Genomic DNA, 27,646 nt, shown 5'->3' on the forward strand with positions numbered 1-27,646 from the left:
GTGTTAAAAATAGAAAGTAGTGAGGTAGTGTTCATGTGTCCACGGGTTTGTAGACCGTTCAGTGTAGAATGATACAGATGAAATAATTGCTTCTGAAAAATTGTTTGCAATGCTTATAAAAACCAGAAGTAATTGTTAGGAATAAACATTGAATATCATTTTTCAAAAAATCATTAAATTTGACAGCTTTCTATTTTCTCAGAAGTATGGAACTCTAGTTAATGATTTTGCTCAGTTGTTGACCATTAGAAAATGCAAACATTTGAATTGTGAGCAGCTGTCACAGGGGCTCTGGAAAGTGCATCTCCTCGATTAATTTGATTTTTCACATTAAAAGCAAATACGTTTTGAAAGCTGACATTTCCACCTGAAATGTCAAGAAAGTTAGAATCAGAATGTTTGCATAGTGTTATATTTGAGAAACACGAACACATGAATATAGAGAGGGTGAAATGGACATGAATGGATTTGTAGACAGAGAGATGCATAATCATGAACTGATTATTAAGCATTGAACAGTGTTAGCTCAGTGTTTGAAATAATCCTTTAAAAGGCCAAAGCAGGCTACAATGTACCTGTTGTTTGCTTCCTTCCAATAGCAGTGACTTCGTGAAATGGACTTTGTCTCAATGCTACAAATACAAAAGAGTTAATTTTAACTTTTCTCACCAGATGTCAAAAATTGGTAATACCCTCACGGAAAAGAAAAGAAAATCTGGTATATAATAGACCACTTAACTAATAACCACTATAATCTAGAAATTAAAAAAAAACACTAAAATCTAGATAAATTTAGGTCATACCAACCCACCTGAGATCAAAAAGGATAAAGTTTAAAGAGAACTGTTTAAAATGAAAGTCATTAATCTTGGAAATCAATATACTGTAGGTGCTGAAAATCTGAACTAAAAACAAAGTGCTGGATGTATTCAGCAGGTAAACCTGAAATATGAAGTCTGTATTACCTTCCACAAATTCTGTCTGAATTTCTAAATGTTGTCAGCATTTTCTGTATTCATAGCTTTTTAAATTAAAAAGTGTCATATCATGCACAGACAAACAGCTGAACCCGGATACGGAGGAATAATATTCTCTCATGTAATAAGCAAAACAAGAGTTTATTCAAAGAAATACCAGCAGAACATCAGTGGCTTGATCGAGTGACGTCATGAGCTGAATCATTCTTGAGAGACAAGGACCCTATGAGAAGCACGAACCAAGAGTCGGCTTTAAATAATTACAGTACGTGGAAAACCCGTGCCAGTCAAAATAAACTTGATAAGGTTGAACAGAACCCACAAGGGCTTAATGACTCTAGATAGGGCAACAATTAACAAATGCAGGTGCATAAGCCCACAGGGTTTGTGGCAAAAATAACTATTATTCATCAAAACTTATAAGTACAGAAACAGAATACATTGTTTTCTATATATTTGTATTTTATTCTTGGCTAAATTGCAAGAGAATTAAGTTAGATGACAGCTGGAAGTGGTCATGTGGTCCTTCTGCTTATTCAGCAGCAGAATAGGTTTGTGCTGACTGCTCCCTTAAACTACTACTTTGTGTAGAGAATGCTCCCCAAGCTAGACATTAGATGCAGGTTTCAACAAGAGTTGAAGTCTGGGCAAACAAGGCAGCCCATACGTATCATTCAAAGTAATCATCAAAAGATAGTAGAGGTTTGTGAAATGTAACTTAAGCCTGGAAAATCTTAGGCCAATAATAGAAGATGTAAGAGGTGTGAAAACTGTTTTCTCACTTCCTTCGTCTCTGCCGCATCTATTCCCAGGATGAGGTTTTCCTTTCCAGAACATCAGAAATGTCCTTCTTCTTCAAAGAAAAGGGTTTCCCTTCCTCACCACTGATGCTGCATTCACCCACATCTCCTCTATTTCCTGGACACCCAAGCTCACTCCATCTTCTCGCTACCTTAACAGGGGTAGAGTTCCTCTTGTGTTCACTTAATACCCCTTAAGCCTCTGCATTCCCCACATCATTTGTCCATAACTTTCGCCATCTTCGACAGGACCCTACCACTAAACACATTTTTACGTCACCTAACTCTCCGCTTTCTGCGTGGATCACTCCCCCTGTGATTCCCTTGTGCATTCGTCCCTCCTCACTAATCTCCAATCTGGCACTTATCTCTTCAAGTGCAAGAAGAGCTACATCTGCACATTCGCCTTCTTTCTCACCTCATTTAGGGCCACAAACAGTCATTCCAGATGTGGGAACAATTTACCTGTGAATCTATTGATTCTGGTTTTCCCGATGGAACTTTCTCTACAAAGGTGAGAGCCGATGTAGATTGGTGGACCATTTTATTGAGTACCTTCACTCCATCTGCAAAAAGCAGGATTTCCAGGTGGCCAACATTTTAATTCCAGTTCCCATTCCCAGTCGAACATGTTGGTCCATGACCTCCTCTTCTGCCACAGTGAGGCAGATTTGAGGAGAAACACCTAATTTTCCATCTAGGTAGCCTCCAATCTGATGGCATGAACATCAAATGCTCCAGCTTGTGGTAATTCTCCCACCTCACCATTCCCTCTTCTTCAATTATCCACCCTGGCAGCCCTCCTAACTTTTCTCCTCACCTGTGTATCACATGCCACAGGTATCCCTCCTGCTTCCCTTTATCCCTTAGTCCACTCTCCTCTCCTATCAGATTCTTTCTTTTCCAGCACTTTACCTTTTCCACCTAGCACTTCCCAGCTTCTTAATTCATCCTCATCCCTCAACCACCTGGCTTCACTTCTCACCTTCTTCCTTGTAATCCTTCCCTTCCTCCACCTTCTTATTCTAGCATCCTCCCCCTTCCTCTCCTGTCCTGATGAAGGGTTTCTGCTCAAAAGTTCAACTGTTTATTCCTCTCCATAAATGCTGCCTGACCTGCTGAGTTCCTCCAGCATTTTGTGTGTATTGCTCTGGAATTTCCATCATGCTTGGAATATTGTGCCACTATTATGTAGTGCAGAGAGAATTTTAATTCCCTGTCAACCTACCTAACTGCATAACCAATCTGAGACACCTCTATACTGCCATCACTCATCTATCAATTAGAATTCAGAATTTTAGGTCATCTTGAAACAGTTTGTATTATTACAAACTGCAACTCTAATTTTACTTGAAAACACACTTCTCTCTTTTCTGCAGAGGATGGCGTATATAAAAATAGGAACAGGAAAATGGTGGAGAAAAATGTGCCAGTACAAAAGAATCCTACAGAAGGGCATTAAAGGCTACCTTTCCTCATGGCACTGATGAGATCACGGCCTTTTGTAGCATTGGTGGAATTATATTATATTTTAATTCTCCCAACATTCCCATCAACTCCCCCAAGATGCCCTTACTTGCCTGCATACCGAGGGCAATTTACAACAGCCAGTTCATCGACTAATCAACAGAATTTTAAGTTGTGGGAGGAAACTGGAGCATCTGGAGGAAACCCACTTGATCACAAGGATCATGCAGACTCTGCACAGATAACACTGGATGACTAGTTTGAGCACATGTCATGAGAGATGTGAGGCAACAGCTCTGCTAACTATAGTATTATGCTTCTCCACTCCACGCTGAGGTTATCCGGATACTGTTCTTTCTTTCCTCACCTGACTCGTCCATTATTGCACAATTTTATCCAATCCACATACTGCAGATTACATTAGAGTTCACTTCATTTCCCTCTCTCCTATTCCCAATTCAATTTTGTCTCCTTTTTCATTTAATATTCCAAATCAGAGAAGGAAGTGGTAGGGAAAACTAAACGTAGAAAGACACCACCAATCCAATTTACATTTACATACACCAGTACGACTACCTGTACCAAAATTAGAAGAAGACATCCTTCATGCAAGAGCCACTGTATGAAAAAATAATATTCCACAGCTATCGATTTGACTTGCAGTTGTAGTGCTCATCATTTTTTAGGCTAGTAGCTAGAAATATGCAATTACAACATGAAACATCTGTGTACAGTGCTGCACCTTTCTAGATACTACCATTTTGTAATGTGTCCAAATACTTTTGTGAACAACAGTGTACCTTCATGCAGTAAAGCTTCTCATTAGCCATAATACATTTTACAGTCAGTAAATCATAACATTAATCCTCTCATGAAGAGCTGAGAGAATTCTGAACAAATTCTTAATCTGCTTTGATTAAATCATTTGTTGGGCAGTTATAGTTCAATGCAATAATGGTTTTTCTTGTTTATAAGATATTTATTTTGGTTAACTATTGTACTTATCCTTAGTGGACATGCTGTACTCTTGCTATTACCATTGGGCAGGAGGTACAGAAGCCTTAGATCCAACACCACCAGGTTCAACAACATTTATTACCCTACAACCATCAAGCTCCTGAACTGGAGCATGATGGCTGTAAAATAATAATTTCAATTACCACTACTGTGAACTGGTTTTATGACCTACAGATTCACTTTCAAGGATTCCTTTCAACTCATATTCTCAATATTTTTTTTATTTGCACATTTTGTCTTCCTTTCCGCATAGATTATTTGTCAGTCTTTGTTTAGGCATGATTTTTCATAAATTCTATTGCACTTCTTTTATTCCTGTGAATGTCAGCATTTAGGCACCACAGTAGCATAGTGGTTAGCACAATGATGTTACAGCTCGGGTGTCAAAGTTCAGAGTTCAATTCCAGCATCCTCTGTAAGCAAGTTTGTACGATCATTCCCGTGTGTGCTTGTGTTTCCTCCCACAGTCTAAAGATGTACCGGTTAGTAGGCTAATTGTTCATTGTAAGTTGTCTGATGATTAGAAATCAGTGGGTTGCTGGGCTGCATGGCTCGAGGGACCAGAAGGGCCTATTCCATGCTGTATCTTAACAAGTAAAAAATAAAATAAAATTAATATCAAGGTAGAATTTGGTAACATATATGCCCATTGATAATATATTTTGTTTTGAAATTTGAACTTTGTGTAGTTTCTATTAACTGCTATGAACAGAAAAATAGGGCACAAAGGTAGCACGTTACTATTACAGCTTAGAGTCATAAAGACTTAGAATCAGAATCAGGTTTAATATCACCAGTATATGTTGTGAGATTTGTTAACTTTGCACAGCAGTTCAATGCAAGACATGATAAATATTTTTAAAAACTGAATTACAGTAAGTATATATGTATATGTATATTCAATAGTGAAATTAATGTAAGTAGTGCAAAAACAGAAATTAAAAAATAGTGAGGTAGTGTTGATGGGTTCAATGTTAATTTAGAAATCGGGTGGAAAAGGAGAAGAAGCTGTTCTGAATCACTGAGCGTGTGCCTTCAGACTTTGGTACCTCCTTCCCGATGGTAACAATAAGAAGAGGGCATGTCCTGGGTGTTGGGGGTCCATGATGTTAGAAACCACTTTCTGAAGCACTGCTCCTTGATGATGTCTTGGATGCTACGGAGGCTAGTACCCATGACAGAGCTGACTAATTTTATGACTCTCTGCAGCTTGCGTTGATCCTGTGCAGTAGCTCTGCCCTCACCCCCATACCAGCCTGTCAGAATACCCTCCGTGGTACATCTGTAAATGTTTTTGAGTGTTGTAGGTGTCAAATATAATCTCCTCAAATGCTGTTGAAATATAGTCACTCTCTTGCCTTCTTTATAGCTGCATTGATATGTTGGGACCAGGACAGATCCTCAGAGATCATGCACCCAGGAACTTGGAATTGCTCACTCTCTCCATTTCTGATCCCTCCATGAGTATTGGTTTGTGTTCCCTCATCTTACCCTTCTAAAGTTCACAATCAGCTCTTTGGTCTTACTGACATTGAGTGCAATGTTATTACTGTGACATCATTCAACTAGCTGCTATATCTCGCTCCTATATGCCCTCATCACCATTTGAAATTCTGCCAACAATAGTTATAATTTCAGCAAGCTTATAGATGGCTTTTAATAGTCATGGGTATAGAGAGAATAGAACAGCAGTCCAAGTACACATCCCTGAGGTGCTCCAGTGTTGATTGTCAGCAAAGTGGAAATGTTACCACCAATCTGCTCAAAATTCAGGGGAGTAGATTTAGAATGGAGATGAGGAAGAACTGCTTTTCCCAAAGAGTGGTGATCCCCACAAGGCTGTGTGCTTAGCCCATTGCTGTTTACACTGCTAACACATGACTGTGCAACCAGATTCAAGGAGAACCTGATCATTAAATTTGCTGATGATACCACAGTGGTGGGGCTCATCAGCAAAAAATGATGAAACAATGTACAGGGAGGAGGTCAAACACCTGGAGAGCTGGTGTAGTGATAACAACTTGATGCTTAATGTCACCAAAACCAAGGAGATGATCATCGATTTCAGATGGTCTCAGCCTGAGCACACACCCCTCAGCATCAGCGGCTCCACAGTAGAGAGAGTGGAAAACATCAAGTTCCTTGGGGTGCAGGTCTTGGACAATCTCACCTGGTCCATGAACACCACTGGGATTGTGAAATGGGCCCAGCAGAGATTACACTTTCCGAGGAAGCTTAAACAAGCATCACTCCCCACTAGCATCTTAACTACATTCTACAGAGGCGTGGTTGAGAGAGTGCTGACCTTTTGCATCACAACCTGGTACTCCAGCTGCAGTGCTGTCAACAAAAAAGCCTTGCAGAGGGTGGTTAGGGGAGCAGAGAAGGTTATTGGGGTCTCCCTACCTTCTGTCCAAGACCTCTTTCAGAGTCGATGCCTCCAGAAGACATGGTACATCATTAAAGATCCCTCACACCTTCTCCATGAACTGTTTGTTTTTCTGCCATCAGGCAAACGTTACAGGAGCATCAAAACTAAAACCACAAGACTACTAAACAGCTCCTCCCATAGGCAGTCAGACTGCTAAATAGCTGCTCTACCTGACTCTGCTTCGGACACTTTTAACATGCACTGGACACTCATAACTTGATTTTAACTGACATGTGGCTGTTGTGTTTTACTATTTATTGTTGTGTTTATTATTTAGTGTTGTGTTTGTTATGTTATGATTGCACTGCTCCTGGGAAACGCTGTCTCATTCTGCCCTGCAGAGCTGATGTGTGGTTAGAATGACAATAAAGTTTTTTGAATCTTGAATCTTTGTATCTTGAATCTGTGGAATTCTCTGCCCAATGAAGCAGTGGAGGCTACCTCAGTAAATATATTTCAGACCAGGTTAGATAGATTTTTGCGTAGTAGGGGAATTAAGGGCTGTGGAGAGAAGGCACGTAGGTGAAGATGAGTCCATAGCCGGATCAACCATGATCTTATTGAATGGCAGAGCAGGCTCGACAGGCCAGATGGCCTATTCCTGCTCCTATTTCTTATGTTCTTCTATAAAGCAGTCCTGTAAGCACACCTACACCTCCCTTGTCCATACCTTTTTGGTCCTGACGACTGGTGCTGCAGTCTTCAGTATGGGAATTGGCCCAAATGATTATGCTATACGTCTCTAAGTCTTCAGAGAAAGATTACTTCAGTGCACGTGACCACAGCATTTCTTAAATAACACAAAAAATTGTCCAAGTGACATCAAAGCTTGTATAGCAAGCCATTTTACCTAGCTCATGGGCCAGTTTCCATGTTAATGGCTCTAAGTCTCCCTTCGGCCCATCTGATCTACGTCAAACAAGATGCCTCATCCAAGCTAATCCCATTTGCTGGCATTTGGCTATACCGTTCTAAACCTTTCCCCTCTCTGTACTTGTCCAACTGCCTTTTTAAAATTGTTATCATACCTGCCTCAGCCACTTCATTTGGCAGAGATATCACTTTTTGTGTAAAACATTTGCTCCTCAAGAACCTTTTAAATCTCTCCCCTCTCACTTTAAACCTATGTCCTCTAGTTCTTGATACTCCAACTCTGGGGGGAAAAGAATGAATACATTCACCCTATGCCACTCATCTTTTATATACCTCTATAAGATCTCCTCTTGGTCTCATGTGCTCTGAGGAATAAAGCCCGAGACTGTCCAATCTTTCTCTATAGCTCAGTCTATCGAGGCCTGGCAGCATCCTTGTAAATCTTATTTTAAAATCTACTTGCAGTTTAATAGCATATGTCCTATAGCAGTGTGACCGAAACTGAACACAATACTCAAAATGAGGCTTCACCAGTCTCCTGTACAACTGCACCAAGACCTTCCCATTTTTACACTCAGGTCCTTGACTTATGAAGGCCAGCACGCCAAAAAGTTTCCTCAGCATCCTTTCTATCTGTGAATTTACTTTCAGTAAATTATGTACTTGTACTTCAAGCTCCCTCTGTTATATAACTCTCCTCAGGGCCCTACCATTCACTATGAATATCATCCCTGGTTTGACTTCTCAAAATGCAGCGCTTTGCACTTATTCAAATTAAACTCCCTCTGCCTTTCTCAACCAGGGCTTTCGCGATTTTTTTCTCTACCTTCGTTGTGTCTAGCTTCATAATTTTTGAGACATCTAGCTCTCCTCTATTGTAGTGCAAACTATTTTAAGTCTTCCCCATTTTCATTTTCTGTCATACGTTTAAAACTTGCCTTCACCCAATTTAGAACTTAAGCCTATGGATCAGTTCTGCCCTTTCCATAACTATTTTCAAATGAACTGAACTATGATCACTGGTCCTAAAGTGTTGCTCCATTGTCACATCCATTCTTTACTCCACTCTATTACCAAAGAGTCGGTTGAGTTCTGCCCTCTCCTTAGTAGGGCTCTTTATATACGCCCAAGGAATATTGTTGAATGCACTTAATAAATTGCACCCTATCTAAGCCCTTATCAGTATGGCCATCTTAGTCTATGCCAATAGAGTTTAAAACCCATACTATAATAACACTTTTATTCTTACAACCCTGCACAATCTCCCATGATATTTTTTCTTCTGATTCCTGTTGACTATCTGAGAGAACATGGTACAATACCAACAATGTGATTATCCCCTTCTTATTGCTTAGCTTCACCTATAAAATCTCACTGGATGATCTCCAGCAATTTAATATTCAAATAATGCTGTGACATTGTCCTTAATCAAGAATGAAACTCCCTTCAGCTTTCCTCTGTCTCTACACCACCTAAAGCACCTGTACTCCAGAACACTAAGCTGCCAGTCCTGTCCCTCCCTCACTCATATTCCCATAATGTCTATAATATCCCAGTTCCACGTAAATATCCAAACCGTATGTTCATCCACCCTATATGTCGGATCTCTTACATTGAAATAAATACAATTTAATCCAATAGACTTTCCTTGCTCCTGGCCATTCTCCTGCCTTCCTGCCCATTGAACTTCCTATCACTGACTCCTGCATAGATTCTGCATCACTTTCCAGCCTCTCATTTGTCTTTCTGATGTTTAGGATCCCACCCCTTGCTGTTCTAGTTTAAACCCACCCTAGTAGCACTAGCAAGTCTGCCTTCTAGAATAGATTCTTTATTACTTCTAGGGAGTGTGATGCTCTCTTTGTTGTTCATAGAAACATAGCAAACATAGAAAATAAGTGCAGGAGTAGGCCATTCGGCCCTTCGAGCCTGCACCGCCATTTATTATGATCATGGCTGATCATCCAACTCAGGACCCTGCCCCAGCCTTCCCTCCATACCCCCTGACCCCCGTAGCCACAAGGGCCATATCTAACTCCCTCTTAAATATAGCCAATGAACTGGCCTCAACAGTTTCCTGTGGCAGAGAATTCCACAGATTCACCACTCTCTGTGTGAAGAAGTTTTTCCTAATCTCGGACCTAAAATGCTTCCCCTCTATCCTCAAACTGTGACTCCTCGTTCTGGACTTCCCCAACATCGGGAACAATCTTCCTGCATCTAGCCTGTCCAATCCCTTTAGGATCTTATACGTTTCAATCAGATCCCCCCTCAATCTTCTAAATTCCAACGAGTACAAGCCCAGTTCATCCAGTCTTTCTTCATATGAAAGTCCTGCCATCCCAGGAATCAATCTGGTGAACCTTCTTTGTACTCCCTCTATGGCAAAGATGACTTTCCTCAGATTAGGGGACCAAAACTGCACGCAATACTCCAGGTGTGGTCTCACCAAGGCCTTGTACAACTGCAGTAGTATCTCCCTGCTCCTGTACTCGAATCCTCTCGCTATAAATGCCAGCATACCATTCGCCTTTTTCACCGCCTGCTGTACCTGCATGCCCACTTTCAATGACTGGTGTATAATGACACCCAGGTCTCGTTGCACCTCCCCTTTTCCTAATCGGCCACCATTCAGATAATAATCTGTTTTCCTATTTTTGCCACCAAAGTGGATAACTTCACATTTATCCACATTAAATTGCATCTGCCATGAATTTGCCCACTCACCCAACCTATCCAAGTCACCCTGCATCCTCTTAGCATCCTCCTCACTGCTAACACTGCCACCCAGCTTCGTGTCATCCGCAAACTTGGAGATGCTGCATTTAATTCCCTCATCCAAGTCATTAATATATATTATAAACAACTGGGGTCCCAGCACTGAGCCTTGCGGTACCCCACTAGTCACCGCCTGCCATTCTGAAAAGGTCCCGTTTATTCCCACTCTTTGCTTCCTGTCTGCTAACCAATTCTCCACCCACACCAATACCTTACCCCCAATACCGTGTGCTTTAAGTTTGCACACTAATCTCCTGTGTGGGACCTTGTCAAAAGCCTTTTGAAAATCCAAATATACCACATCCACTGGTTCTCCCCTATCCACTCTACTAGTTACATCCTCAAAAAATTCTATGAGATTCGTCAGACATGATTTTCCTTTCACAAATCCATGCTGACTTTGTCCGATCATTTCACCACTTTCCAAATGTGCTGTTATCACATCCTTGATAACTGACTCCAGCAGTTTCCCCACCACCGACGTTAGGCTAACCGGTCTATAGTTCCCCGGTTTCTCTCTCCCTCCATTTTTAAAAAGTGGGGTTACATTAGCCACCCTCCAATCCTCAGGAACTAGTCCAGAATCTAACGAGTTTTGAAAAATTATCACTAATGCATCCACTATTTCTTGGGCTACTTCCTTAAGCACTCTAGGATGCAGACCATCTGGCCCTGGGGATTTATCTGCCTTCAATCCCTTCAATTTACCTAACACCACTTCCCTACTAACATGTATTTCGCTCAGTTCCTCCATCTCACTGGACCCTCTGTCCCTTACTATTTCTGGAAGATTATTTATGTCCTCCTTAGTGAAGACAGAACCAAAGTAATTATTCAATTGGTCTGCCATGTCCTTGCTCCCCATAATCAATTCACCTGTTTCTGTCTGCAGGGGACCTACATTTGTCTTTACCAGTCTTTTCCTTTTTACATATCTATAAAAGCTTTTACAGTCCGTTTTTATGTTCCCTGCCAGTTTTCTCTCATAATCTTTTTTTCCCCTTCCTAATTAAGCCCTTTGTCCTCCTCTGCTGCACTCTGAATTTCTCCCAGTCCTCAGGTGAGCCACTTTCTCTGGCTAATTTGTATGCTTCTTCTTTGGAATTGATACTATCCCTAATTTCTCTTGTCAGCCACGGGTGCACCACCTTCCTTGATTTATTCTTTTGCCAAACTGGGATGAACAATTGTTGTAGTTCATCTATGCAACCTTTAAATGCTTGCCATTGCATATCCACCGTCAATCCTTTAAGTGTCATTTGCCAGTCTATCTTAGCTAATTCACGTCTCATACCTTCAAAGTTACCCCTCTTTAAGTTCAGAACCTTTGTTTCTGAATTAACTATGTCACTCTCCATCTTAATGACGAATTCCACCATATTATGGTCACTCTTACCCAAGGGGCCTCTCACGACAAGATTGCTAATTAACCCTTCCTCATTGCTCATAACCCAGTCTAGAATAGCCTGCTCTCTAGTTGGTTCCTCGACATGTTGGTTCAAAAAACCATCCCGCATACATTCCAAGAAATCCTCTTCCTCAGCACCTTTACCAATTTGGTTCACCCAGTCTACATGTAGATTGAAGTCACCCATTATAACTGCTGTTCCTTTACTGCACACATTTCTAATTTCCTGTTTAATACCATCTCTGACCTCACTACTACTGTTAGGTGGCCTGTACACAACTCCCACCAGCGTCTTCTGCCCCTTAGTGTTACGCAGCTCTACCCATATCAATTCCACATCTTCCCGGTTTATGTCCTTCCTTTCTATTGCGTTAATGAAATAGGTTCAATCTTACTTCAGCCTCTACTTGGGATCTGACATCATATTATGATCAGTACAAATGTACATTATAATTGGATCTGATATCTGATATTTAAGCATCATAGAAATTTTTCTTCATGTTGATATTTAAAATATATATGTATCTTCCTGCTGTTGCTTTTAAGAAATCAATAGTACGCCAATTTTTGCCACCAGATGCATTCAGATTTGGTGAAATTTAATGTAAAAAAAATGCCGGAAATGTCAACTAGTTAAAAACAAAGCCCCAGTGGGGAGAGAGAGTTAATATTTAGGATTGAGGAGCTTTTATCAAAGCATATGTTTCCTTTCTGTCTTACTTGAAGGAATAAAAATATCTTAGGCATGATTATGCCTGGGACTTCAATTGATTTGAATTAACTCTGTTTCTTTCTCCAGTTATATCGCTGATGCTGAGTAATTTCCAGCATTTCCTGTTCTTATTTTAGATTTCCAGCAACTAGAGTATACCACTTTTGCTTTGCATAGAAATATATTTGGTTATTGAGCTTTTTCAAATTAAAGGATTTTGGAAAGAAGCTCTAGAGATGTTTACTTATTTACCAGTGTGGACCTTTTCACTGACCCGTTGTAATCAAGATTGAATTAACTTTACATAACTAGCTCTTCAAAACAAATAGCTCAGTAAAGTTATTCCTCATAATAAGTGTGATCAGTGGAGTATTTTTACATGGGTTATTTATTTGTAGTTTCCCTATTAACTCATTACCTACCGTATCAAATAAGTAAGGAGAAAAAACTGTTTACACAAAGAGATAGAGAACTGAGTTTTAGTAAATGAACAATCCATCTTGGCATCTTGCAACAGACCTTTTGTACTTTTCTGTTTGAACACCTTTATTCTTTATATAGTCGGTGCTACTAATCTGACTAGAAAGACAACATTATAGTAGAGCTACTAGGACTTGATGTTTCAATCCTTGTGGTAAGTTGGCACTCTCGATGTTGGCAGTGGGTTTGGAGTGGTGACAAGGAGGGAGGGTAGGTAGGTCATCGGGGTCATCAGGTAGGCACCCTCCTTCTTTGACGTTTCGTTGATACGTCTCCAGAGGGCTCAACGGTGCTACCTGACGTCCCAGGTACACCCCCCTCAGTTACATACCCTCCTGTCTTCATCTTGCAGCCCAGTTGTTATCTTTCCTTTTAATCCAAATCCAATTGCTGCTTTCTTCTGCTGCATTTGACAAGGACCTGATTGCTTGTTGGAGGGAATGACCCCTCACCCCCATCTTCTTCAACAGACTGGTCATAGATGTAGCAATGAATCCCCTGCATCCCACTTCTACAGGGAAAATCTTGGTCTTCCAGCCATTCTGGGCAGCTTCAATTGCCAGTTCAGAGTACTTGGTCTTTTCCCTCTCATAAGCTTCTTCGACACCATCTTCCCATGGTACTGTCAATTCCACAACATATGCCAGCTTGGCTGTTGTAGACCACAGGACCATGTCTGGCCGGAATGTTGTAGCTGCAACGTCTGGGGGAAACACAAGCTTTTTTTCCAAGTCCATGTCCATTTTCCAATCCCAAGTACCCTGCAGAATGCTTACATCTTTTGATGTTATATGGTAGTAGCACAGTGAGGAAAATTTTGCCTTATATTTTGCTTTTGCATTATATTTCTTGTTGAACCATTTAAATGGAAGAGGATAAAGATAGCAGGGTATGTTATTACACCAGTAAGTTACTTATGATAATGTGCTATTTTAGTCATGTTCAAGTGAACAGTTTGATTAAAGTTGACTCTTCAAAAGGAGATCATATTAATCACCACATATGAATCAAAAGGCTCAAAAGGCAAAAATTCTTTACTATCAAGTGACAGTTCCTCTTTAGCAGAATACTGTTTATTATTAGCCGTAATAATATTAGTTCGCCATCACTGCGTCAAGTATCATGTTATTAACTGCTTCTCCACTGTCAGGAATTGACTTCCATTTAACAAAAGAATATGGTCATAACAGATGATTAAATTAAACTAACATCTTCATGAATAAAGAAGCACTGTTGGTTTTTCACAAACATAAAGGGAGAAATATGGGATCCTTAAGATGAAAAGAACTATTTGCAGAAGCACAGATGGAAAATTAATACAATTTTGCTGAAAAATGGGGGTTAATAATGGTAACAGGTGTAAATTACCCCAATCCTGTTACAAATTTTACTCTATCCATATAATAAATTTTAAAAGAATATTGAATTCTAATTGGGATTGTGTCTTCCTGCAGTTAGGTTATTGCGAGGTAATAGCCATTGGGAATTCTGAATGCTATACTTGAGGTCCTTATGCTACCTCATTCTTATGCTCACAGCTTCCTTCATGTGTATTACACAGCATTAACACTTGCAGTCATTCCTGGAACTGTCATCTAGTATCTTATCTCAAGGTATAGGACCTTTGTTCAATAAAACTGAAATTAGTAACAAATTATTCTAAAGCATTATCAGAAAATTCAGTCATATTTGTTTTCTTAAATTAGGAACACTATAAGCACAGGTTAAGCGAAGTCTTTTCACAAAGGCCAATTAGTTTTCAAGCCGACAGCTGTTGGCTGCTTGGGAGAAATGAACTCTCTAAGAGGTCTAACAACTTCAACACTCTCTTTTTTGTTCCTTTCAACTGTCAGTGCCAGTGTATCCTCAGGACTTGACCGTCTCATTGCTATTTGTGAGCATTGCCCTAGACAATGTTTTACATGGAATATCAATTTTATGTAAATATGCTTTATTCTGTATTAAAATGCATCAAGTGTCTCAAAGAAAGTTTCTCTATTTTGGATTTATTTAATAAAGTAATAGAAAAAAAACTTGTGCAAAAGACAATCTGGTGTGGTAACAATGCTTCTTCCTATTCTAACTGCGCTCCAGGCAGTCTTCACCGCCCTTCTACTATGTCTCAGTGATTCTCCCGTGGCTGTGGAGCGTCATTTGGATGGCTGCCTCCTTTATATGCCAGTGGATGCAAATATCTGTGCTGAACATCCATGATGAGTTCTTTCCCTGAATGTATTGGTTTCTGACTGCTGTATTCCACCAGATGTAGCTGCAACTGGGACAACTGGCTGTAGAGAAGCAATCAAGAGCATTGCCTGAGAGCTAATGATGAGAGGAGTAACTTGAGAGGTTGTGCAGTTCTTTCATACTTAACAATGCCACTGCAACTCTCACCGAATGAGACAGAGAATGGATCTGAATCTCCACTTACACATTATGTCATAATAGGCTCTCAGTCCCTGCCAAATGAAGTCCATCCGAGTATAAGCTGTAATTTTTGACTAGCTATCACCATAAATACAAAACTATCAAATGTGCTAATGATCTGTTTGTGGTGAAATAGATTAGATTTGATTATGGGGACACTCAGTCCTCGTTTATTGTCATTTAGAAATGCATGCATTAAAAAAAAGATACAATGTTCCGCCAGTATGATATCACAGAAACACAAGACAGACCAAGACTAAAACGGACAAAAACAACATAACTATAACATATAGTTACAACAGTGCAAAGCAATACTGTAATTTGATAAGAGCAGACCATGGGCACGGTAAAATAAAAGTCTCAAAGTCCCGATAGCCCCATCATCTCATGCAGATGGTAGAAGGGAGAAACTCTCCCTGCCATGAGCTTCCAGCACTGCAAACTTGCCGATGCAGCATCCTGGAAGCACCCGACCACAGTCCGACTCTGAGTCCGTACGAAAACTTTGAGCATCCGACCAGCTCTCCGACACTGAGCACCGAGCACCATCTCTGCCGAGCACTTTGACCCCGCCCCGGCCACCGAGCAACAAGCAAAGCCGAGGATTCGGGGCCTTCCCCTTCGGAGATTTTGGATCACACAGTAGCGGCGGCAGCAAAACAGGCATTTCAGAAGTTTCACCAGATGTCTCTCCGTGCTCTCACGTCTGCCTCCATCAAATCAGAATTGTGCATGGCATCCTACTTGACAGATAACAGATATAGTAATTGTTGATCAAGAGCAGCGGGCACGCATGTCAGTATGAAGCAGATGGACATGACCTGCTGAAAGCACAGTGAAAATCTGGCACTGCACGTTCTGATCGGGGCCCAAATGTGTAATCACCTGACCCAGCCCAACCCTAACACCTGTAGCACTGAAGGTGGTTGGCACAGAAATGCTTTCCCAGCTTTGCAAAACATCCTCTGGGGTGTGAGGGATAATGTTTCCAGGGCTTGTAGTATCATATTAAGAGGTAAAAGATCAGCCACTACCTTATTGAATAGAGCAGCTGGCATAAGGGCTAATGCCTCCATTTCCATTTCCTATGTCCTACTTCCTTTGGTCTGACAAACTGGACAATGTGTCAAACAGTTTTCCACCACCCCCCACAGTTCCCTATTATGTTATTTGATGATCTTGTCTGATTCTATCTGATCTTACTGACCATCTTAACCTAAGATGTCCACTGTCCATTTTTCTTCACAAATACTGCCTGACCTGCTGAGTTCTTCTAGTGTCTTGTGTGTTTCTCTCGATTCTGCAGTCGTTTGTGTCTCAATTGAGTGGAATCCTTGGCCAGCTGGCACTATGGATCCTTTCCCTCCTGCTTGACCACAGACCATTAGCATCAGCTGTACCCTCTTGTAAAGCGCACATTTCTCACCTAATATTCTGCCCTCAAATTATCTGTATAAGCAATTTAGCAGAAAAAGGTGCAATGATGCCTTGTGCTTTTTCACGACCAAATCACCCATTCTTTCTTCATCTTAAGATGATTCTTACTCCTCTGTACCTGGATCTACAGTACAGGCTCGTGATTGTTCTGATCCTATTCTATATGAACCTGCAACGGTAAGGACACAGCAGCATTACCACAGTATGTTCAGGGTTCCTTAGTGGAGAATGTCCAGCATATAGGCAAGGTCTTATTAAGAGAGGGATTATTTCAATTAGAGAGGAACAAAGGTGGGAGAAGCATATGAACTTTGGGGCATTGGGGAGAGGCTGCCCTATAATGCCCGTCTCCTCCAGACTGGCTGGAGTCTGAGCTCAGGAGGGCAACACCCCTTTATTACACATCCTGTGTGGACTGGCGAGCAGCAAGGCCTGGCCACTGTGCCCAGTAAAGCAAAGAGTCAATTTGTCAAAGTTTATTTGGTTGGTGGAAGTACAATACTGTGCAAAAGTCTTAGGCACCCTAGATTTTCATATGGTTTTGGATGTTAAGACATCCACAGAGCCCTGATCTCAACTACATCGAGACTGGTTGGGATTACCTGGAGAGACAGAAGCAAACGAGACAGCCAAAGTCTGTGTGGCTAATTCTCCAATATAATTGGAACAACCTAGTTAATACATGGTCACAAAGATTTTCTTATAAAACCTAAGAGAATTGATGCAATTTTAAAGGCAAGTGTGGTCACACCAAATATTGATTTGATTTAATTTTTATATATTCCATTATCAACTGTGATTTGCAAGGACCTCAGTTTCACGTTGCTGCCTACAGTCTGCTCCACCGCCTTCTCTTTCAGTCATGTTTGGCTGTCCTAGATTCTTGACTTCACAATCTAACTTGTTATGGTCTTGCACCACACTCCTCCCTTGGAGGGTCAGACACCCTGAGCCAATAGGCAGGTGACTTATTTCATAATTTACTGGCATAATTTACATATTACTATTTAACTATGTATGGTTCTATTACTATTTATTATTTATGGTGCAACTGTAACGAAAACCAATTTCCCCTGAGATCAATAAAGTATGACTATGACTATGACTATTGTCTACCTGCACTGCACTTTCTCTATATTGATACACTTTATTCTGTATTCTATTATTCTATTACGTTCTACTGCTTCAACACACAGTGTAATTAATTTATCTGTATGAACAATATGCAAGACCTATTCTCACTGTATGTTGGCATATGTGACAATAATAAACCAATTCTTATTCCAATATCTTCAGCACCTCTTACACAAGAACATTACAGTCATGTGGATCTATATTCCTGACGTATTCCTTACCACTTTGTGCAGAATGAAACAAAAAAAACTAAAATAATTTATTTATGAAGTTTCAGTATTTGCATTTAATATTGTGTATAGCTGAGATTAGAAAATAGGAAAGAACACAAGGTTGATTAAAAAGTATCGAAATATGCTTCAGGAAGTTTATGGGACTTCCTTGACTCAAAAAGCCTGAATAATTTAAGAAGAATCCAAAAACTCAAAAACTTTTGTTTGCATAAAGGTTGCAACTGATATTTCTTTCACAATTAGGCCTTTTAATATTTAATTATTATATCTTCTTATTTACAGAGATATGCTCTGTCCGAGACCTTATCTACTTTAAATTTACATTGCTATTATTCCAGCTTGAAAGTAGTGTAATAAAAATTGCATCTCTACCTTTTCAAAACAAACTTTTTTTTCAAAAGAATGAATGCCAAAACTTGGATCTAGTAGGGACAATTTATCATGCACAGTTGTGCATGAAAACAATTTAACTCGGCTTAGATTGTGCTCATGATCATTTCAAGATGAAATTGTGCCCATTGGGAAATTTGCCCGAGCACATTTGTGTGCAGTTCACCTTGTGCAAGTGATGTTTTCTAGCATTAGCCATGCAGCTAATGAAGTAACACATCTTACATTTCCTCCCTTGCTGGCATAAATTGGAGTGCAGCTGATAACTTTTCAACAGATTGAGAAAAAAAATTCAGATCACATTGCACTTAGATGGCCAATGAAGTGTGAATTTAAATGCCTCCATTCTAACATAGCATTGTATGGCCTCAATTTTTGGTGTTCAAGATATGTAAGAACTCATTACTGGTTAGTCCTTCAAAGACTGAAGCATTTCTGTGCTATGTATATCAAAGCTGCAAACAAAGCTATCTATGTCAATGTTCATTCAACACTAACACTGGCATGGGTGCATTGAATGATACTTGATCAGGGATTATGGCAAATGATGGTGTACCTGCATATATACACACTCATGCAAACACATAAGCACAGACACGTATTGACAATATTACTGTCTTTCACAATACCCCTCACACCTATATTTATCCTTGCCTTCATGACATTTTCTGTATCTGCTATGCAGAACTTTCTTTAAAGTTTGACACATTTTCAAGGCATCAGCACGGCAGTTGACTGTTTTATTCTGCCCAGAGTGCAAATGAAATAGCTCCAGATTTAGCACATGATTCTGCATATAAACCACAGTAGTATAATTTGAATGAAATTTTGACCAGTCTTATGATTTCTCTGACTAGGCATTAGGGCTACACTGTAGCATATATTTAGCACAATAATACAGAAGGAACTCCAGACAACTACACTAAAATACATGTTTATATTGAACTAATGTTGAACCAAAAGATATATTATTCATGCAATATCAAATTATAGAATGATATATAATTTTGGGCAACAATCAACGAGCCCTGTAGAAACATGAATATAAAAAGTTACAATGGTCTTTTACTCATGGTGCCTGACATTTCAAAGAAATGTTCATTTTTTAAAAAATCCTGGGGAAGTAATGTTTTATTCGCAAGTGACTTAATAATGTGTTAACCTTTGTAGGAACATTAGAATTGCTAGATGGAGTAAAACTCAAGATTTATCTGGATCACCTTACACCATTCTGCTTTTTGCTGTGACAGGGAGATTGCAGCTGTTGGGTCACTACAACAAACCCCTAATAATTATTTTACATTGTGGGAAACAGAAGCATTGCAAAGGGCAACTCATTTTCATAGAATGTAATGAATCAGTAAGGAAAACACCTAAGGTGAAAAATTTGTAAATCATTGGTCTAAAACTACCTATTTCTCCCTAGCATGGAATAATGACCATGTACTGTATCCTAAAATGTTACTCTCTGTAGCAAATCTATTGAATTTGCATTTGAATTCATGGATACTTTCTGCTTCCTCCTTCTCCCCAGGGAGGCTTCTACATAAATTTATCATTTACTCACTGAAATATTCACTCAGATTTAGCTGTCAAACTAACTGTGAGGATAATGGTGCTTGCCATTATTTCTGCATAAATGGTTACAGCAACTTCAGGCAAGGAGGATGTGTGGTTAAGCTCAAATATCTCAAAGTTATTACCCAAGTTGTGCAGCTCCCTCGTTAGCCTTACCTTTGGAATGCTTCAAATCATGTGTAGGTGCTGTACTGTGCATTAGATGCAACTTAGATACCACAGGAAATTGTGGTAACAATGTGATAAATGGCAATGCTCCCCAACTCTCCGTGTGCTACATTGACAACTACACTGGTGTTGCTTTATATACCCATGCTGAGCTCCTCAATTTAATCAAATTTGCCTCTCTCTCCCTATTCTCAACCTCTTTGTCTCCTTCTCTGGAAACAAACTGTCTACCAGCATCTTTTATAAACCTGCCAACTGACATGGCGATGTTGACTATACCCTGTCTCCTGTAAATATGATGTTCCATTTTCTCAGCTTCTTTGTTTCCACCCATCTGTTCCCAGGATGAGGCCTTCCTTTCTAGGTCATCAGAGTTGGCTTCCTTCTTCAAAGAATGGGGTTTCACTTCCTCCACCTTTGATGCTGCCCTCATCTGCAAACCCTCTGTTTTCTGGACATCTGTGCTCAACATATCTTCCCACTGTCGTAACAGGGTTAGAGTTCCTCTTGTCCTCACCTATCATTACATGAGCAATCACATTCAACACATCATTCTCTGCAACTTCTGCCACTTTCAACAGCAAACACATCTTACCTCTACCCATGCCACCCCCACCCTCCACTTTCTGCAGCGATTGCTCCCTCCATGTTTCACTTGTCCATTTATCCCTCCCCACTAATCTCCTTCCTGGCACACACCCCTGCAAGTGACTGAAAAGCTACACCTGCCCATCTGTCTCCTCCCTTCCCTTCATCCAGTGCCCCAAATGGTCCTCACTGTAGAGGCAACACTTCACCTGCAAATCTGTTGAATCGTATACTGTATCCTGTGCTCCTGATGCGACCTTCTTTGCGTTGGTGAAACCCAACATAAATTTGAAACATAAAAACTTAGAAAACGTACAGCACAATATAGGCCCTTCAACCCTCAAAGCTGTGCCAAACATGTCCCTACCTTAGAACTACCTAGGCTTTACCCATAGCCCTATATTTTTCTAAGCTCCATATAGCCATCCAGGAGTCTCTTAAAAGACCCTATCATTTCTACCTCCACCACTGCCACCGGCAGCCCTTTACAAGCACTCACCACTCTCTGCGTAAAAAACTTACCCTTGACATCTCCTCTGTACCTACTTCCAAGTTCCTTAAAACTATGCCCTCTTGTGCTAGCCATTTCAGACCTGGGGAAAAGCCTTTGACTATCCACACGATCAATGCCTCTCATTATCTTGTACACCTCTATCACTTCACCTCTCATCCTCCATCGCTCCAAGGAGAAAAGGCCGAGTTCACTCAACCTATTCTCGTAAGGCATGCTCCCCAATCCAGGCAATATCCTTGTAAATCTCCTCTGCACCCTTTCTATGGTTTCCACGTCCTTTCTGTAGAAAGGTGACCGGAATTGAATACAGTACTCCAAGTGGGGTCTGACCAGGGTCCTATATAGCTGCAACATTACCTCTCGGCTCTTAAACTCAATCCCACAATTGATGAGGGCCAATGCACCATATGCCTTCTTAACCACAGATTCAACCTGTGTAGCAGCTTTAAGTGTCCTATGGACTTGGACCCCAAGATCCCTCTGATCCTCCATACTGCCAAGAGTCTTACCATTAATGCTATATTCTGCCATCATATTTGACCTACCAAAATGAATCACCTCACGCTTATCTGGGTTGAACTCCATCTGCCACTTCTCAACCCAGTCTTGCATCCTATCAATGTCCCATTGTAACGTCTGACAGCCCTCCACACTATCCACAACACCCCCAACCTTTGTGTCATCCCTCCACCTTCTCATCCAGGTCACTTATAAAAATCACAAAGGGTAGGGGTCCCAGAACTGATTCCTGAGGCACACCACTGGTCACCAGCCTCCATGCAGAATATGACCCGTCTACAACCACTCTTTGCTTTCTGTGGGCAAGCCATTTCTGGATCCACAAAGCAATGTCCCCTTGGATCCCATGTATCCTTACTTTCTCAATAAGCCTGGCATAGGGTACCTTATCAAATGCCTTGCTAAAATTCATATACACTACATTTACAGCTTTACCTTCATCAATGTGCTTAGTCGCATCTTCAAAAATTTCAATCACGCTTGTAAGGCACGACCTGCCTTTGACAAAGCCATGCTGGCTATTCCTAATCATATTATGCCTCTCCAAATCCTGCCTCTCAGGATCTTCTCCAACAACTTATCAACCACTGAAGTAAGACTCATTGGCCTATAATTTCCTGGGCTATCCCTACTCCCTTTCTTGAATAAGGGAACAACATCTGAAACCATCCAATCCTCCAGAACCTCTCCTGTCTTCATTGATGATGCAAAGAGGCTCAGCAATCTCCTCCCTCGCTTCCTACAGTAGCCTGAGGTACATCCCATCCAGTCCTGGTGACTTATCCAACTTGATGCTTTCCAAAAGCTCCAGCACATCTTCTTTCATAATAACTACAGTCTCAAGCTTTTCAATCCACTGCAAGTTATCCCTACAATCGCCAAGATACTTTTCTGTAGTGAACCTGGGGATGGCTTTATAGAGCACCTCCACTCTGTCCACCAAGAGCAGAATTTCCTGGTGGCCAACCATTTTAATTCCTGTTCCCATTGCTATTATGAAATGTTAGTCTATCTTTGCCACAATGTGGCCACTCTCAGAGAGGAGAATTCTGTCTTGGTAGCTTCCAACCTGATGGTATGAATATTAATTTCTCCTTCAAGCAAAGATTTTCCTCCCCTTCCCTCTTCTTCTGTTCCCCAATCTGACCTCTGACCTCTTCTCCTCACCTGTCTGTCATCTCCCGCTGGTGCACCTCCTTCTTCCCTTTCTCCAATGGTCCACTCTCCTCTCCTATCAGATTCCTTCTTCACCATCCCTTTACCTTTCCTATCCTCCTGAATTCATCTATCACGTTCTAGCTAATCCTCTTTCCAATCCCCCCACTGTTTTATTCTGGTGTCTTCCCCCTTCCTTTCCAGTCCTGAAAAAGGGTCTCAACCTGAAATTCCACAGATGCTACTAGACCTGCTGAGTTCCTCCAGCACTTTGTGTCTATTGCACTGGATTTCGAGCACCTGCATAATCTCTTGTGTTCATGATAAATATTAATCGTTAATTGTTAGCCTCTGTGATACCAATATTAACTGTTACAAGTGTGAAGCCTTACCTTATTGTATATTATTTTAAAATATGCAATATATAAAACATTTTATTCTTTCTATTTCCTTTTCTCCTCTTTCTCTTAATCCAGTCCCTTGCACTTGTAAAGTTTATGAGAAGATCAGATATTAAAATTCTCATATGGATGGAAAATCAAGTAGGAAAGATAATGATCTTCAATATACTTTCCCATTAATTCTCAATTGCTATTCACTATGCAAAAATTCAATGCGCTTTCACTATACCCTATTGCCACTCACTATATATCAATATTAAGTGTTGTAGAAGAGCATCATGTACGTTTTGGGCAGGTCCAACATGCTGTGTTATCCGTAAACTTAAGTGTTTAGTTTCTCCAAATAGAAAAACACCCAACATTAAGTTGTGTGACGCAGTGAGTTTTAATACTGGCTCTTAGTTTAATTGATTCATGGAAAATACTGAGCTGAGGGCTCTTTCCAAGCCAAAAGTGTAGCTCACACCTAGAAAAGACAGTGTTTTGTAGTTATATCTTCCTTACTAAGCCAACTATCTCAAGAAGCCAGGCAACTCATTAAATTCAGTCAATTACAGTCAAGAATGATCCAAATGTAACACCTTATTCTCTCTGTTGCATTATTATGGGTCTACATTTCAGCAACTTGTAGTCAGTGTCATGTGAGTCAATTCAACAGCCAAAGTATTCACATTGATGTCCCACAAATCGTAATACATTGTCTCTTTTGACAATACTGGTAGGGTAGTTGCAAATTGGAGCCTCGCTTGCCATGGGAGGCTCATGTTTGGAAGTATAGGTTATGGAGTCATGGAGTAATCCAGCATGGAAAAAGGCCCTTTGGCCCAAGTGGTCCGTGCCAGCCACAATATACTCCCTGATAGTCCCAGTTACTTATGTTCAGCTCATAACCCTCAAATCCCTTTCCCTTCATGTACATATCTAAATGCCTCTTCAGTGTTGCAATTGTACCTAGGTAACCAGCTTCTCTGGCAGTTCATTCCATATACCCAATAGTCTCTGTGTAAAGAAGTTACCTTTCAGGTCTCTTTTAAATCTCTCTACACTTAATCCGTATGTGTGCCTTTTAGTTTTAGATGCCAGCCCTGGGGAAAAGACTATGACCATCCACCTTAGTCATACTTCTCATGATTTTATAAACTAATTTGAATTCACCCCTCACTCTCCTGTGCTACAGGGAATAAAGATTCAGCATGGCCAGTGTTAGATTTGGCCATAACAAATTTCATACACTGAAGTCATAATTTCTTTCGTGAGTGTGAAAATCTAACCAGAAGCCTTCCTAAATTCAGACCCTAGAGGAGGTTCACAACAATGATCACGGCAATGAAATGAGGAGCATTTGGTGGATCTGGGCCCGTATTCATTTGAGTTTCAAAGAATGAGGGGGATCTCATTGAAGCCTATCGGATATTGAAAAGCCAAGCTAGAATGGGGGGAGTCTAGGACCAAAGGGCACAGCTTCAGAATAAAGGGACATCCCTTTGGGACAGAAATGAGGAGGTCTTTTAGCCAGATGGTTGTGAATCTATGGAATTCATTGCCACAGATGGCTGTGGAGGCCAAGTCTTTGGGTATATTTAAAATGGAGGTCTTTATTAGTAAGGGCATCAAAGGTTACGAGGAGAAGACAGGAGAAAAGGATTGAGAAGGACAATAAATCAGCCATGATGGAATGATGGAGAAGACTTGATGGGCCAAATGGCCTCATTCTGCTGCAAGTACAATGGTATTATGGTCTGAATTGGTGCAGAATAAGATCTGCACAGAAGTGGCATTCCTTCAAGTCAGCTTCCTCAATACAAAATATTTGGGATTTAAGTATGATGCTCTGCCTGATTTAAGAACCATACTGGAAATTTACCACATAATAAATCCAAAGTATAATCCATTGTCCACTGTATCAAACTACTGGAGCACCATGTACCAGCCATACATATAGTCATTTCTGTTATTTATTTATCTTTCCAGTTAATGTCCATTCTTTTGAAATTACACATTTGTGTGGCCCTTTGGAATGTTTATCCTAAGGACACAGCTAAGAGTTTGGTAGTAGTCAAATTTTGAACAAATCCACAAAGACGCAATTGCTGTGGAGAAATTCAGTTTAATGGCTGACTGAGAAACATTGCTATCTTCAATATTTCTTTGTCTCTTCTTTGTCACATTCTTGAAGAGGTTCAAGGAAAAAGATTGCTATTTGATTGTCCCCTTTTTGTTCAATATCTTTTTCTCTCCTTAAAGTATTTTTTTTCCTATTGATTTGAATATTCTACGTTACAAGGCTCAATATCCTTCTCTCTGCATTTATTGTAATTTATTTTTTCACATGCCTTCCTTCGAGTGGACACGTTCAAGTTTCAGGCTGCCTCATGATCTGCTCTGGACCATTATTTTTCTTGTGTTCACTGACGGGGGATAGAATTCCAGGCAACCATGGCCCAGATTATTTTTATGGAGCAACAATGCAGATTGAAGTTTGCAACAGTTGTGACCTAAAATAATAATCAGTTGTCCTTGAACCTTAACTTGAATCTGAAAAATCACCCAAGACAGGTGAACATTTTGGAAGCCCATTGGCAAGCTGTTATCTGGTGTTTCCACTCTCTTAGTAAGACTACCAAAACTGTTTTGTGCTCACTCTACTCCTTAGTGCCTATACCAAAATGTTTCTTGAACCTCGATAGTACTGAGTGGATAAAGATTAAGATTAGCTTTATTTGTCACCTGTACATTGAAACACATAGTGAAATGCAATGTTTTGCATCAACAACCAACACAGTATGAAGACTGTGCTGGGGCAACCCACAAGTGTCACCATACTTCCGGCGCTGACATTAAATGCCTTGAACTCACTAACCTGAACCGTATGTGTTTGGAATGTGGGAGGAAACCAGAACACGTGTTAGCAACCCTGGCAGTCATGACGTGAACATACAAACAGCGACGGGAATTACACTCTGATTGATGATCGATAGTGCTATAAATCGGTTGTGTTAACACTATGCTATTGTGCCACTAAAGTACACAAGCCTTGATTCCTTAATCTTAGCTTCTGCATAAAGTAGTATGGTAAAATGGATTTTCTTTTGTGTTTTACTTTCAGTGTATTTCTAGATATACAGTAGGTGCTAACATGTGGGCAACAGCAGGAGCTATTGCTTCCTTTGGGATAGACTGGTACTCACCAGCCACATTGAGGCAGCTGATGAACATGCACATTTTATACAAATAATTAAATTCATCATCCCCCACCTCCTCCCTAAACTGTACTTATAATCCATGAGGGTAAATGGGAAATTTGAGATAATGTGTAAACATGTACATAGATATGTATGTAAATATATCTTAAACCCTTTTTAATAAAGCTACATGTGAGTCTTGGTGTACTGTATGTGTAAGTGGCCTTGGTTGATCAGTTTTTCTCTCAGACTAGTTCGTCATTTTGGTACAAAAGTGTCCTGTGCTAAACAGAGATTAAAACTCTTCCCACACAGTCCTGCCTTAGCTCCAGTCTGAGATGGACAAATGAACCGCCTCACTATGACATTTCAATTTTTCACATCTGTGGGTTTTTTGTAGAATGAGAATGCTAATTGATGCCAGATTATGGAAAATATTCTTCTGTGACACATATTAAATAGATTAGAACTGCTTAAATTCATTCCACTTAAGATCACTACAGCTGGCATTGACAAAAAATTTATATCTCATCAGTCTGGGCAAGATTGAATTTCAGACCATCTGTCATTAATGAATCTGGTTAAAAGCACTCCTGGCAGAATGATAAAATTGCTCATTTTTCATCTCACCATTGTGAATAGGGATATTGATGAGTAATTGAATGTTTTGTTCAGAAGGACTAAAAGTCTCTACGTCTTGATTAATGAAGGTGAACTTCCTGATGATTCAGGTAATAAGAGGGTGCAATGTTATTTGACAGTGAAAGTTATCATTTTCCAAATGCACTTTTGAAGGCCAGTGAATGGCAAGTGGCGGAGAACCTACAGTTCTCCAGTTGTTGAGATAGTGGATTGACATTGCTGTGGCATATTTAAGCAACAAGAATCTGTCTCACAGTCAAATACCTATGTCCAATGTCAAGTGCATTGAGGTTTCTAAAGAGTGCAAAGCAATGAACAATCAGCAACTTGCTTTG

The 27,646-nt window shown here is 40.3% G+C and overlaps 1 protein-coding gene across 2 annotated transcripts in view; it reads left to right on the forward strand.

The window, feature by feature from the left end:
- LOC134343418 (zeta-sarcoglycan) overlaps positions 1 to 27,646 on the forward strand; it is a 981,051-nt gene that overhangs the window by 715,835 nt on the left and 237,570 nt on the right. The window lies entirely within an intron of this gene.

Source organism: Mobula hypostoma, chromosome 3 (assembly GCF_963921235.1).
Source record: "Mobula hypostoma chromosome 3, sMobHyp1.1, whole genome shotgun sequence".
Classification (NCBI taxonomy): domain Eukaryota; kingdom Metazoa; phylum Chordata; class Chondrichthyes; order Myliobatiformes; family Myliobatidae; genus Mobula; species Mobula hypostoma.